This window comes from Ziziphus jujuba, chromosome 3 (genome assembly GCF_031755915.1).
Source record: "Ziziphus jujuba cultivar Dongzao chromosome 3, ASM3175591v1".
NCBI classification, from domain to species: domain Eukaryota; kingdom Viridiplantae; phylum Streptophyta; class Magnoliopsida; order Rosales; family Rhamnaceae; genus Ziziphus; species Ziziphus jujuba.
The window spans coordinates 11,339,174-11,356,146 of record NC_083381.1 but is presented as its reverse complement, the minus strand read 5'-3'; the positions used below and the strand labels follow the sequence as shown (position 1 = coordinate 11,356,146).

The following is a 16,973-nucleotide window of genomic DNA, read 5'->3' as shown; positions in this document are numbered from 1 at the left end:
AAGGTTGATATTTTATTATTGTGATTATAAGTTAATTAATTCCTATTTCAAAATTAAGGAATTAATTATTCAAAACTAGTTTAGGAAAAAAACTTTGAAATTCGACCACTTTCCTATTCTTTTTCAATGTTGGCCGAATTTAACCTAATTGTTTTAGGGTTTGATTTATTGTAACTTTAATTATTTAAAGCCTTATTTTTTAATGGTATGGCAACTTAGATTATTATATTAAAAATTATTTGTGAGAAGAATTCTCTTTGTTCTCTTTGAACACTTAATACCTCGAATAAAGATCGAGTGTTTTAGTTTGACTTATTAATAGGACATCCATAATCTATTGTGGTGTTTTCATTATATACCAAGGTTTCTAATCATAAGTTGATTAGGGACTAAGGTGACCATTAAAATCTAAACTTAATTTCGATCTGAGATAGTATAATACGGGTCTAGGAGCAAGTCGACCTAAGTTAAGTAAGTGCCAAAAATTGTTTAATTACAACTAGATGATACTTAAGTGGATAAAAGTATATAATTACCTAAGTATCAATTGAATTGCAGGCTCAAGCCTGTAGCTATATGCCAAAAGAATTACCTTTCGACTTATTTAAATAGTAACAATAATAATAATAAAACAATATAAAGTTAAGATTTACATATCAAGGTCTATCTAAATTCAACTTATATAAAAAAATATTTAGATTTAAGACACTAATAAAACACAATTTATATTTATATTATTATCGAATATAAAACATATTTGTTGTTCAATATATATATATATATATATATAACATATTCATCAATTACATATATTAGGTCTTTAAGCTACAACAAACTATTTGATTAAAATGAGGGAGAAAAAAAAGAGAGGCTACAACACACTATTTGATAGAGGTGGCAGGTTTCACAACTCGAAAATGATATAGAGTAAAGGGATTGGAGTTTATTATAAATGGGTTCGGATCATAATCGCGTCAACCTGTTTAACATGATTATTAATTATGTCATTTCGGGTTAGCCCGTTTAACTTGAAAATGATCCGTTATAACTCATTTATTAAACATGTCAACTTTAACCTGACATGATTATATGCCTATTACAATCCATTTTAATTTTTTATAAATTACAATTTTATCCATAATATAATATTTAATAAGTAAAGCTATTATAAATTAAAAAACTTTTGAATGTTATAAAAGTAATTTCCTAATATCAATTCTTAAAAACAAAAATAAAAACATTTATTCACCAGAGCATTTTCCCAACATTGCTAGCACCATAGATTCGATGAACGCATGCAAATATTTCAGGATTATTCGAAGAGAAGTAGGGAAGAAAAAGCAATCCAAAGGAAACCTCCTTTTCAAATACTTGCAAGCGGCACAATGATCAGAAATCATATTTTTTAAATAATCACTAGAAGAATCTCATCAAAATTGGATTTCCAAAATCTAAACCCACAAAGATTTTGCCTCAATCTTTTTGGTAGTGAAGAAGAAATCTTAAAAAGATTTTATCATTTATTTTTGTATTTGATTTGTGAAAGAAATTATATATATTAAGAGACCTTATTGTTCGCTTTTTTAAAGATTTTCTAGTGGCTAGTTTTTATCAAAATTTAGAGATCATGGAGATGGAAAGATTTTGATAATGGTAAGAGAAAGAAACTATCCAAAATTTAGGTTGTCAATAGAATTTATCTTTTTATTATTATTGTTCGATATATGTGTATATATATGGATCTTCAATTGTAGAACAATATTTAGTTGAAAATTCAAAAAAAGATGTCGATTGGAAAAAGCCAACCAATATTTGTAGACATCAAAAGTTATAAAATGGAATGTCAATTACGTTAAACAAATTTTTGTTTTTCTTTTTTTTGGTTTGATAAAAGTACTTTCTAATTTCGCTAGCAGCGATATGTAAAAAGAATTATCTATTGACTTATTTAAATATTAATAATAAAAATAATCATAAAGCAATATAAAATTAAGGTTTATATATCAAGTTCTATTTAAATTCAACCTATATAAAGGAGTATTCAGATGAAAGAGACTAATAAAACATAATTTATGTTTATATTATTATCAAATATAAAACATATTTGTTCTTCAATATATATATATAACATATTCATCAATTAGATATATTAGGTCCTTAAGCTACAGCAAACTATCATATTAAAATTTTGGGGGGGAGGGAGGCTACAAGGCGATAGGACTTGAAAACGACACAGAATAAACTGATTTTGGTATATATTAAATGGGTTCGGATCATAATTAGGTTAACACATTTAACACGATTATTAGTCGTGTCATTTCGAATTGATCCGTTTAACTAAAAAATGATCCGTTATAATCCATTTATTAAACATGTCAGTTTCAACCCGACATGACTATGCACCTATTACAACCCATTTAAATTTAATTATAAATCATAATTTTGTGTTTATATAATATTTAATAAGTTAAAGCTATTATAAATTGAAAAAACTAATAAATGTTATAAAAGTTATTTTCTATTATTTATTCTTAAAAACAAAAGTAAAAACATTTATTAAATGGAGCATTTTCCCAGCATTGTTAGCACCATAGATTCAATGAATGCATGCAAATATTTTAGGATTATTAGAAGAGAAGTAGATACGTGCAACTTGCACAACAATTAGATATCATATTCAAAAGATCTTTAGGATAATCTCAGCAAAATTAGATTTCCAACATCTAAACCCACAAAAATTTTGTCTTGGTCTTTTTGCTTTTGAAGAAGAAATCTTAAAACGATTTTAGTATTTATTTTTGTATTTGATTTGTGAAAGAAATTATATATATTAAGAGACCCAATTTTTTACTTTCTAAGAGATTTTCTAGTGGCTGATGTTTTCAAAATTTAGAGAATGGAGATGGAAAGTTTTTGACAATGGTAAGAGAAGAAAATTATCCAAAATTTAGGTTGTCAATAGAATTTCTGTTTTTATTATTATTGTTTTATATATATATATATATATATATATATGGATCTTCTATTGTAGAACCACATTTGGTTGAAAATTCAAAAAAAGATGTTGACTAGAGAAAGGCAACCAATATTTGTTGAGAAGAGAAATTATAAAATGGAATGTCAATTACGTCAAACAATTTTTTTTTCTTTTTTTGTTTGGTAAAATTATTTTCTAATTTCGCGACAAAAAAACTGTTTAATTACAATTAGGTGGTATTTAAATGGGTAAAAATATATAATTACCTAAATATCAATTGAATTGAAGGCTCAAGCCTGCAGCTATGTACAAAAAGAATTATCTCTTGACTTAGTAATAATCAAAATAATAGTACAACAATATAAAATTAAGATTTATATATCAAAGTCTATTTAAATTCAACTTATATAAAGAGGTAGTAAGATTTAAGACACTAATAAAACACAATTTATACGTATATTATTATCGAATCATATTTGTTGTTCAATATAAATATATATGTATAACATATTCATCAATTAGATATATTAGGTCTTTAAACTATAACAAACTATCCGATTAAAATGGGAAAAAAAAAAGAGGCAACAACACACTATTTAATAAGGGTAGGAAGGCAACAAGACTCGAGAACGACACAGAATAAATGGATCTTGGTCTATTATAAATGGGTTCGGGTTATAATTGCTTCAATCCATTTAATACGATTATTAATCATGTCATTTTCGGGTTTTTTAGTTTAGCTCGAAAATGTTCCGTTGTAACCTATTTATTAAAGGTATCAACTTCAATCCCACACGATTATATATCTATTTCAACCCATTTAAATTTAATTATAAATTACAATTTTATCCATAATATAATATTTAATAAGAAAAAGCTATTATAAATTAAAAAACTTATAAATGTTATAAAAGTAATATTCTATTATTAATTCTTAAAATCAAAAATAAAAACATCTATTTACTGGAGCATTTTTCCAACATTGCTTGCTCCATAGATTCAGTGAATGCATACAAATCTTTTAAGTTTATTAGAAGGGAAGTAGGGAGAGAAAATGCAATCTGAATGACACCTTATGCTCAAATACTTGCAAGCTGCGCAACAATTATAAATCATATTTTTCAAAAAATCTTTAGGAGAATCTAAAAAAGATTAGATCTCGAAAATATAAACCTTCAAATATTTTGTCTAATTCATTTTGCTATTGAAGAAGAAATCTTAAAAAGATTTTATTATTTATTTTTTGATTTGATTTGTGAAAGAAATTATATATATTAGGAGACCTAATTATTTGCTTTCCCAGAGATTTTCTGGCAGTAAGTTTTTTCAAAATTTAGAGATCATGGAGATGGAAAGATTTTGAGAATGGTAAGAGAAGAAATTATCCAAAATTTAGTTCCTCAATAGAATTTCTATTTTTGTTGTTATTGTTTTATATGTATATATATATATATGGGTCTTCAATTGTAAAATCACATTTGGTTGAAAATTCAAAAAATATGTTGATTGGAGAAAGTGAACCAATATTTGTAGATATTAGAAATTATAAAATGGAATGTCAATTATGTCAAACACATTTTTTTCCTTTTTTTCTTTGGTAAAAGTATTTTCTAATTTTGCTATCAAAAATTGTTTAATTACAACAAGATGGTGCTTAAATAAGTAAAAGTATATAATTACCTAAGTATCAATTGAATTGGAGGCTCAAGCCTTCAGCTATATGCAGAAAGAATTATTGTTTGACTTAGTTAAATATTAATAATAAAACAATATAAAATTAAGATTTATATGTCAAGGTCTATTTAAATTCAACTTCTATATGGAAGTATTCAGATTTAAGACACTAATAAAACAAATTTATGTTCATATTATTATCAAACATTAAACATATTTGTGTTCAATATATATATATATATATATCTATATATATATATATATATACCATATTCATCAATTGAATATATTAGGTTTTTAAGCAATAACAAACCATCCAATTAAAATTGTGGGGGGGAGGGGGCGGCGGTGGTGAGGGGAAAGGAGGCTACAACACACCCTTTGATAGGGTTGGCAAGGCGCAAGATTTGAAAATGACAGAATAAATGGGTTTGGGTTTACTATAAATTGGTTCCAGTCATAATCGGATCAATCCATTTAACAAAATTATTAATCATGTCATTTAGGGTTGATCCGTTTAACTAAAAAATGACCCATTATAACCCATTTATTAAATGTTTCAGTTTCAACCGACAATTATAAATTACAATTTTATCTGTAATATAATACTTAATAAGTAAAAGCTATTATAAATTAAAAACGTATAAATATTATAAAAGTAATTTTCTATAATTAATTCTTAATAACAAAAATAAAAATAACTATTCACTAGAGCATTTTCCCAACATTTCTAGCACCATAGATTCAATTAACATATGCAAATCTTTCAGGATTATTCGAAAGGAAGTAGGGAGAGAAAATGCAATCTGAAGGACACCTCCTTCTCAAATAATTTTAAGCTGTACAACGATCGAAAATTGTATTTTTCAAAAGATCTTTAAGAGAATCTTAGCAAAATCAGATTTCCAAAATCTAAACCCACAAAGATTTTGTCTCATTCTTTTTGATATTGTAGAAGAAATCTTAAAAAGATTTTAGTATTTATTTTTGGATTTGATTTGTGAAAGAAATTATATATATATCAAGAGACCAAATTGTTTGCTTTCTAAGAGATTTCCTAGCGGCTAGTTTTTTCAAAATTTAGAGAATGGAGAAGGAAAGATTTTGATAATGTTAAGAGAAGGAAATTATCCAAAATTTAGGTTGTTAGTAGAGTTTCTGTTATTATTATTATTATTATTATTGTTTTACACACATATATATATATATATATATATGGGTCTTAAATTATCGGACAACCTTTTGTTGAAAATACAAAAAAAGATGTTGATTGGAGAAAGCCAACCAATATTTGGAGACATCAGAAATTAAAAAATGGAATGTCAATTACGTTAAATTTTTTTTTCTTCTTTTGGTTTGGTAAAAGTATTTTCTAATTTCTCTACCAAAAACTATTTAATTATAATTAGATGGTGCTTAAATGGGTAAAAGTATGTAATTACCTAAGTATCAATTGAATTGGAAGCTCAAGGCTGCAGCTATATGCAGAAAGAATTATCTCTTGACATATTTAAATATTAATAACAAAAGTAATAATAAAATAATATAAAATTAAGATTTATATATCAAGGTCTATTGAAATTCAACTTATACAAAGAAGTATTCATATTTAAGACACTAAGAAAACACAATACATGTTTATATTATTATCGGATATAAAACATATTTGTTGTTTAATATATATATATATATATATAACACATTCATCAATTAGATATATTAGGTCTTTAAGCTACAATAGACTATCCGAATAAAATGAGGGGGAAAAAAAAGGCTACAACACACTATTTGATAGGGGTGGCAAGGTGATGGGACTTGAAAATGACACAAATAAACGGGTTAAGATTTATTATAAATAGGTTTAGGTCATAATCGAGTCAATCCGTTTAACATGATTATTAATTGTGTCATTTTCAGATTGTTTCATTTAGCTTGATAATGTCCTACTATAACCCATTTATTAAATGTATTGGTTTTAACCCAACATTATTATATTCCTTTCACAACCCGTTTAAATTTAATTATAAATTACAATTTTATCCTTAACATAATATTTAATAAGTAAAAGCTATTATCAATTAAAAACTTATAAATGTTATAAAAGTAATTTTCTATCATTAATTCTTAGAAAGAAAAATAATAACATCTATTCATTGGAGCATTTTCCCAACATTGCTAGCACTATAGATTCGATTAACGCACGCAAATATTTTAGGATTATTGAAAGGGAAGTTGGGAGAGAAAATGATATCTAAAGGACACCTCCGTCTTAAATAATTGCAAGCTGTACAACGATCAGAAATCATATTTTTCAAAAGATCTTTAGGAGAATCTTAGCAAAATTGGATTTCCAAAATCTTAACCCACAAAGATTTTATCTCAATCTTTTTGGTATTGAAGAAGAAATATTAAAAACATTTAGTATTTATTTTTGGGTTTGATTTGTGAAATATATTATACATAAAAGAGACCTAATTTTTTACTTTCTTAGATATTTTCTAGAGTTAGTTTTTTCAAAATTTAGAGATCATGGAGATGGGAAGATTTTGATAATGGTAAAAGGAGGAAATTATCCAAAAATTAGGTTGTCAATAGAATTTCTGTTTTTATTATTATTGTTTTATATATATATATATATATATATGTATATTTGGGTCTCCATTTGTAAAACAACATTTGGTTGAAAATTCAAAAAAAGATGTTGATTGAAGAAAGCCAACCAATATTTATGGACAATAGAAATTATAAAATGGGATGTCAATTATGTCAAACAAATTTTTTTTTGTTTTGTTGGTCTGGTAATAATATTTTCTAATTTTGCTCCCAAAAACAGTTTAATTACAATTAGATGGCACTTAAATGGGTAAATGTATCTAATTACTTAAATATAAATTGAATTGGAGACTCAAGCCTGCAGCTATACGCAGAAAGAATTATCTCCTAACTTATTTAAATATTAATAACAAAAATAAGAGACCTATTATTATCAAATATAAAACATATTTGTTGTTTAATATATATATATATATATATGTATAACATATTCATTAATTAGATATATTAGGTCTTTCATCTACAAAAAGCTATTTGATTAAAATGCAGGGGGGAGGAGAAAAAGAGGCTACAACACACTATTTGATAGTGGTGGCAAGGCGAAAGGACTCAAGAAAGACATACAATAAATATATTTGAGTTTATGATAAATGGGTTCAAATGATAATCGTGTGAACCTGTTTAACACTATTGTTTGAGTTGACCCATTTAACTCGAAGGTAACCATTATAACCCATTTATTAAACATTTTAATTTTAATATGACACGATTATATATATATTACAACCCATTTAAATTTAATTATAAATTACAATATTATCCATTGTATATTATTTAATAAGTAAAAGTTATTGTAAATTAAAAATCTTATAAATGTTATAAAAGTAATTTTCTATTATTAATTCTGAAAAACAAAAACATCTATTCATTGGAGTATTTTCCCAACATTGCTAACACTCTAGATTCAATGAATGCATGCAAGTCTTTCAGGATTATCGGAAGGGAAGTAGGGAGAGAAAATGCAATCTGAATGACATCTCATGCTCAAATACTTGCAAGCTGGACAGCAACCATAAATCATATTTTCCAAAAAATCTCTAGGAGAATCTCACAAAATTAGATTTTAAAAATCTAAACCCTCAAAGATTTTGTCTAATTCTTTTCGTTATTGAAGAAGAAATCTTGAAAAGATTTTATTATTTATTTTTGGGCTTGATTTGTGAAAGAAATTATATATATTAAGAGACCTAATTATTTGCTTTCTTAGAGATTTTCTAGCGCCTAGTTTTTCCAAAATTTAGAGAACATGAAGATGGAAAGATTTTGAGAATATTCAGAAAAGGAAATTATCCAAAATTTAGTTTCTCAATAGAATTTCTGTTTTCATTACAATTGTTTTATATATATATATATATATATGGGTCTTCAATTGTAAAACCACATTTGGTTGAAAATTCAAAAAAAGATGTTGATCGGAGAAAGTCAACCAATATATGTAGAAATCAGAAATTATAAAATAGAATGTCAATTATGTCAAGCAAATTTCTTTTCTTTTTTTGTTTCTGTTTGGTAAAAGTATTTTCTAATTTCGCAACCAAAAACTGTTTAATTACAACTAGACGGTACTTAAATGGGTAAAAGTATATAATTACTTAACTATCAATTGAGTTGGAGGCTCATGCAGCTATATTTAGAAAGAATTATCTCTTGACTTAATTAAATATTAATAATAAAAATAATAATAAAACAATATAAAATTAAGATTTATGTATCAAGGTCTATTTAAATTACACTTATAAAAGGAAGTATTCAGGTTTAAGGCACTAATAAAACACAATTTATATTTATATTATTATCGTATACAAAACATATTTGTTGTTTCATAATATATATGTATACATACATATATATATATATATATATATATATATATATATATATATATATAACATATTTATCAATAAGATATGTTATGTCTTTAAGCTACAACAAACTATCCGATTAAAATAAGGAGAAAAAAAAAAAAAGGGTCCACAACACACAATTTGATAAGGGTGGCAAGACAACATGATTCGAAAATGACACAGACTAAAGGGGTTTGGCTTTATTGTAAATGGGTTAAAAATCATAATCGGATCAACCCATTTAACACGATTATTAATTGTGTCATTTTCGGATTCACCTGTTTAACTCGAAAATGACATGTTATAACTCTTTCATTGAACATGTCAGTTTCAACCGGACAAGATTATATACCTTTTACAATCCATTTAAATTTAATTATAAATTACAATTTTCTCCATAATATAATATTTTGTAAGTAAAAGCTATTATGAATTAAAACACTTGTAAATGTTATAAAAGTAATTTTCATTTTTTTTTTAAAAAACAAAACTGAAAACATCTATTCAGTGGAGCTAAAACCCTTAAATGACCGCTCAGTGATAAAGGAGGCAAGGGTGCAGAGACAGCCAGGAGGTTTGCCTAGAAGCAGCCACCCTTGAAAGAGTGCGTAATAGCTCACTGATCGAGCGCTTTTGCGCCGAAGATGAACGGGGCTAAGCGATCTGCCGAAGCTGTGGGGTGTTTTGAGAATACGCCTTAACGACCAATGGTTAACGATGGTTCTGATGGGTGGTTTTGTTAGAATAGGCAATAATGAGATCACTATTTTAGTAAATGATGCGAAGAAGGGTAGTGACATTGATCCACAAGAAGCTCAACAAACTCTTGAAATAGCAGAAGCTAACTTGAGGAAAGCTGAAGGCAAGAGACAAACAATTGAAGTAAATCTCGCTCTCAGACGAGCTAGGACATGAGTAGAGGCTATCAATGTGATATCGTAACTAGGTGGTGGGTCCGAATAAGCAAAATAAGGTGTATAAACAAAAGTTATCTGGAAGAAATCGAAGAATTTCTTGGGAATCCTAGAAGATCCATTCGTTATTTTTTCTCTGACAGATGGTCAGAACTTCATCTGGGTTCGAATCCTACTAAGAGGTCCACTAGAGATGATATCGATGAAAACGGAAAGAGAGGGATTTGAACCCTCGGTACGAAAAACTCGTACAACAGATTAGCAATCCGACGCTTTCGTCCACTCAGCCATCTCTTCCCCAATTGAAAGGAGGTAATTACTATGTTACATCACAAAAATAAGGCTTGAAAAAAGCCCTTCTTTTTTTTTTCTTCCCCACTGCTGCCTCCCGTAGGAGTCTGGGCCGTGTCTCAGTCCCAGTGTGGCTGATCATCCTCTCGGACCAACTACTGATCATCGCCTTGGTAAGCTATTGCCTCACCAACAGTTCGTTTTTCTTTATTTTACTCTTGTACTTAGCCTTTACACTTATTGATTCTGATATGAATCTAGATCATTAGAAAAATCAGAATTTGTTGGAAAAAAAAATAAATTAAATGGAGTAACTAAATAGTGGTGCCTCTTCCACTATGCCCCCTATTGGTACTAGTGGAGTAGGTTTGACCTAACCCATAGGGTAACCTTTCGCTCAACATTGCTAGCGCTATAGATTTGATAAACGTATGGAAATCTTTTAGGATTATTAGAAGGGAAGTACGAAGAGAAAATGCAATCTTAAGGACACATCCTTCTCAAATACTTGCAAGTTTCATATTTTTCAAAAGATCTTTAGAAGAATCTTGACAAAATTCGATTTCCAAAATCTAAACCCATAAATATTTGGTCTAATTCTTTTTGCTATTGGAGAAGAAATCCTTAAAAATATTTAATTATTTATTTTCGGATTTGATTTGTAAAAGAAATTATATATATTAAGAGACTTAATTGTTTGCTTTCTTAGAGATTTTCTAGCGGCTAGTTTTTTTCAAATTTAGATATTATGGAGATGGAAAGATTTTGAGAATGGTAAGAGAAGGAAATTATCCAAAATTTAGTTCTTAGTAGAATTTCTATTGTTATATATATATATATATATATATTTATATATGTATGGGTCTTCAATTGTAGAACCACATTTTGGTTGAAAATTCAAAAAAAGATGTTGATTGGAGAAAGTCAACCAATATTTGTAGATATCAAAAATTATAAAATGGAATGTCAATTATGTCAAAGAATTTTTTTTTTCTTTTTTTGGTTTGGTAAAATGTATTTTCTAATTTTGCTACCAAAAACTGTTTAATTCCAATTGGATGGTTTTTAAATGGGTAAAAGTATATAATTACCTAAGTATTAATTGGATTGGAGGCTCAAGCCTTAAGCTATATGAGGGTGTAATTTATTAACATAACTTTTACATGTGTAGTATGAGGGTGTAATTTCATCAACAATACGATGTCAACCAATCTAGAACTAAACGGGCATTGATTATGTATGCATGGATGTTTATTTAATATTGCTTTTTCTTTTGCATACAAAATAATTTACAAAATTATAAAAATATTACATGGGTTAATGATTAATTTATTTGAAATTATTTTGTTATGTAAATATTCATTTTAATTTTTTTGTATTTTAGTTCTTTTGAATGAAGCTAGTTTTTAATCCATATTTCACAAAAGTAAAACATGCAAATTAAAATTAAAATAAAAGGCGAGGCTTTTGAGTTGCCTAAGATAAGAAAAGTCGATGTTTTTAAGAAAAAATGCTTGCTTCAATTAAGTTTTTAGCCATGCTTTTAGCAAAAGCGTTAGTTTTTGTTGCTCTTTTAGAGATGCCTTTCAAAAAGTGCCTCTTTTTTCTTGAAGTTTTAGCAATCTTTTTTAAAAAGCATCGGTTTTATCTTAATATTTAGCGATGCTTTTGAAAAAATGTTGCTAAAAGGCCAATCTTTTGTTCATATTTTTTACGATGGTTTTTCAAAAGCATCGGCTATTTTGCAAACTTTTAGAGATGCTTTACCAAAAGCATCAGCTATTATCCAGATATTTAGTGATGTTTTTGCAAACAGTGTCAGTAAAAGTCCATGATAAAAGCCAATGCTTTTCACAACAATAGCCGAAGCTTTTTAGAAAAGCGTAAGCTTTTCTCCTATCTTTTTATGCTTTTTGTGGCACTTTTTTATAAAAGCGCTGGACATTATTCAATATTTAGCTACTCTTTTTTTAGGAAAGTTCAGTTTTTATTATATTTAGCGACGCTTTTTATTTTTAAAACGTCGGCTTTTCTTCAACTTTAGGCGACACTTTTAAAGCATCGACTTGTCTTCGATATTAGTCGACACTTTTAAAACGTCAATTTTTGTATTGCATGACGCATTAATTGCATTGGCTATCATTGCGATTCTTGTGATGCAATAAAAGTATCTTAAATCAAACTTTAATTTATATGTACAATCCCATATTGTTGATAGGGATACAATATATGATTGTTTAATTATGTCTCTTGTCAATATGTGATCAGTCCAATAAAAAAAATGATAATAAAATTAATCTAATAATAATTTTCAATAAAAAATTTAATCTAATAACAATCATTCAATAATCACCACATAAGAAGCTATCTTGTTATTAATGATTATTACCAGTAATGATAAGGAATTATATTATGTTTGTGAACATTGAGTTTCTTTCACTTCAAAAGTTGATTTTATGAGGTTATATATATATAGTATACATATACAAAACTAATAAAAATTAAATATTCAACTAAAATTTCCCACATAGAACAGTGATGGTTATCAATGATGACAAATAATAAAACTATATAAGCATGTTTCATTTTATATATATATATATATATATATATATTATTGGCAAAGAGTATCCTTTTTTACATTGGTAACTAATTAATAAATTATAATCTTTAAATTCAAGATGTTAGATAATTATTTAATTTGCTATATATATATATATATATTGTACCGGACCTAGGTTGTAGTCTAACTGTCCAAAGTAATAAATTAAGTACGCTTAAAATGTACACCACTCACGTTTTATTATGCATACTAACGTAGGTATGATTTGCCACCTAAGCTAATGAATCATTTATATATTAATTATTTTTCCTATTTTCCTTTCCTATTTTTTATTGATAAATTAGCCTTCAGTTATGTGAGCCATGCATTTCATCAATGTATGCAGAGTATTTTTTTTTTTTTATTATTTAAATATGGTGCTTTGGGTGCTTTGTAACAAGGAAATAAACTATATTTTTAAATTATATCCATGGTCAGAAAGTTTGAGAGTTTTAATCAAAATCTTCTCAACAACTTTGTTTAGAGATTCTATTATTGTTGATTTGGAGATTCTAATTAATTTTGATCGTAATCAGATAGACACAATAAAAGTTAAAAGGCTCTTGAAGTTTCATCGTTGATAAGAAGGCCGAATTGGGAAGCTACTATAAAAGTTATCACCAGTGTTTACGATCATATTTAGCTTATTTAAGAAGATAATTTGGCAATTTACTAGAGTAACATTGCCTACATTGGTTAGAAGACAAGTGTTTAATTGTTTATAACCAAACAAATCCCTAAAGCAAAGTTACAATGCCTGAACAAAGCAATTATGTTTAAGCAATACTTATCATGTAGAGTGACATAGGCCCCACCCAAACTCCCCTTTGTTATAATTTTGTATTTTGAACATAAAACTCCAAGTCAATAACAACAAAATATGATGACATGTTCTCTTGACTTTCAAGGTGGTTTATTTTCAAATCAAAAGAGGAAACGTATTCTAATCTAAAAAGGATCCTTTTTTGGTTTTGGGTTTCTTATATTATTATATATGCATGCATATATGTGTAACATATGCTGGTTCCAAATTAGTTGTTCTTTTCTTAAGTACTTTCTTCTTTTCAACTGCTTTTACAATATAGTGTGATTTCCTATAAATGGCTATCTACCTCGATGAGCTTCGATCTGGTGAAGCCCCTGTTCCAGTTTCTTCTTCAGATTACCTTGCTCAAAAGCTAGTCATGCCAATGTTATTCACTTCCCAAGTGCTTCAAGACCCTTTGCTTTGCGGATTCCATATTCGAGAGGAACTCGCTAGAGTGTTGGGATTTAGGCCTCGAGTTACTACCATTGCTCAACTCGCCACCCAATTAGTGGGGATTGCAAAAACATAGAGATTGAATGAGGACAATTTTGTTGATGATGATGTTGGTTTTGTTGCTAATTTGGAGATTGCTAATGAGGATGAGATTAAGATTAAAGATGGGGATATTATTATTGGAGAATATTTTGATGAAGAAGATGATTATCCGTTTGATGATGAGGAAGTAATTACTATTGGGACATCGAGAATTGCCATTGTAAAATTAAAGGCTAAAAGTTTTGTCGATGAGAAGAGTTGGGAAATTGCTGCGTATGTTTGAAAAAGATGTGTGGTGGGAAAGAGCAGCTTGTCGGTTTGCCTAAATGCAAACATGTTTATATGAAAACTATATTATTCAATTTTAGCGACGCTTTTAGCAAAAGAGTCGGCTTTTGTTGTGCTTTTAAGGACATTTTTAAAAAGCATCTCCTCTTTTTTAAAAAGCATCGGTTTTTATTTATATATTTAGTGAGGATTTTGAAAAATGTCGCTAAAAGTCCAAAATTTTGTTCAAACTTTTAGTGACAGTTTTCAAAAGCGTTGGCTATTATGCAAACTTTTAGCGATGCTTTACCTAAGGCATCGGTATCACTCAGACTACTAGCGATGCCTTTTGTAAAAGCGTAGCTAAAAGTCTAAGATAAAAGCCAACACATTTCACAAAAGCGTCGCTAAAATTTAAGCAACAACCAACGTCGACTTTTCTCCTATCTTTTTTATAGCGACATTTTTTTGCAAAAGGGTTGGATATTATTCAATATTTAGCGATGCTTTTTTTTGGAAAGTGTTGGTTTGTTTTGATATTTATGATGCTTTTTATAATTAAAACGTCGGCTTTTCTTCAATATTAGGCGACACATTTAAAGCGTTGGCTTTTGGATTGTGCTTTTAGCAACACGATGTTACGCCACACTTCGTGAAGCATTGGGTTTTATTTTGCACCATGCATTAATTATCATCGGTTATCATTGTGATTCTTATGGTAAATTGTAATCAGTGTACGATTATGGTAAATTGTAATCAGTGTACGATTTTATATTTGTGATTACACAAATTTAAATTGTTATATCTGGTACACTTGACATATTCAAGTTAGGAAAGTGATAACTTTCCTAATTTGAACAATTTGATAGAGCTTGTTGAATGAAGTTCATGGAATTTAATACCCAACCAACATTCGAGACCAACCAACACATGGATTTCACATTTTCTCATACAAACCAAATCCAATATTAGTCATGATGAAGCAATTGTAAATTGCTTCTCAGACATTGCTCTTGGATAGTCTTCTCGGAATAATCATTTGCTTAGTTGTCACTTCTCTCAAAACCTCACCATCAAACCTTATTTAGGATTTTATTGAGTTAAAGGAAAGATTTATTACTCAAAATAAATCATACCCATACAATTTTCATATTAAATTATTAATATCATGTCAATTCAATGTCATACCAATTGGATCAATATGTACCAATTTAAAAATAGAAGGTTCAATATTATGGATTTTCAAACCGAGCATTTAAATTTAACTTCAAAATTAAAAAGTATAAAGTGTAATTAACCCTTTAGATTTTCTAAAAATCCTACAATGGTAGGAGGCTTATTTCATTGACTGTCTTGAGACGGGAGGCCACTATTTTTTATGGTTGTTTATTTTTATTAATAAATACGAAACTTTTTATAAAATTATCATCATTTATCATCCCAAGTCAAAGTAAAAGTTTTGGAGTCCATTTCAAAATTAAGATGAAATTGTATGTAATATCACTTTATTTTTTACGATGAGTTTACAATTTGATTAAATTAAATTTAAAAAATTCTCAGCAAATCTAGTTGATAAATTATTATTATTATTATTATTACCTTTTCATGTTTGAAAACTGGTAATGTTTTAACATGTATTTTTCGTATATGCCTACCGTTTAAGTTCACCAAATAAATTATTGTGTAATTTGAATAGGTACATGCATAACTTTTTAGTTCTGTTTAGATTTTATTATAAGGCTCTTCTAATACAACTTTAGAACTTAACTATATCACAAAGTGAAGGACCTGCTAAAGTTTTGCATGATGAATATTAAAAATGCACTAATTTGAATCGTGTTACTAAGCAAAAGGTATATTAATGATTCTAGATTAATCAAAGGGCTTGAAATTGAGATTACCCAATATTGCTGTATCCCTAAATAAGATTGTTGGTGTTGGATTCCATTTCATGTGCATTAGAATTGAGGAAGGTAATCTCTGCTCTGACTTTTGCTATTTCACACTCTACATTGTATATTTGTTGATGTAATTGAGAAATAATCCTTACACAACCATACACTGGATCTTCAATTCTACATTTTGCTTTGACTTTGGTACCTCAACTCTCAGATGGATTGGCAATTGTTTATCGATCACAACAAAATCAAATTAATTAACCCAAAGAAAAGAAAAAAATGTAAGGAAATTCTGCAAAACATTTTTATTGCAAGCTATAGTTACATTTATAAAGCTCTACTTTCTATGATGACATCTCATTTTCAACATAAAATAATTTATCATTAGGGTGATAAATAATTATTAACATTAATTTTATATGGTATTAAAAATAGTATGGATTATAAATTACCTAGAGCATTTTCCCCGCATTGCTAGCACCATAGAGTCGATGAACGCATGCAAATCTTTCAAGATTGGTGAAAGGGAAGTAGGGAGAGAAAATGCAATCTGAAGGACACCTCCTTCTCAAATACTTGCAAGCTACACA

General features: G+C 27.8%; 1 pseudogene; it reads left to right on the top strand.

Annotated features, from left to right (window-relative positions):
• The window catches only part of LOC132803089 (amino acid transporter AVT1H-like), a 40,425-nt pseudogene that overhangs the window by 7,492 nt on the left and 15,960 nt on the right, over positions 1-16,973 (top strand).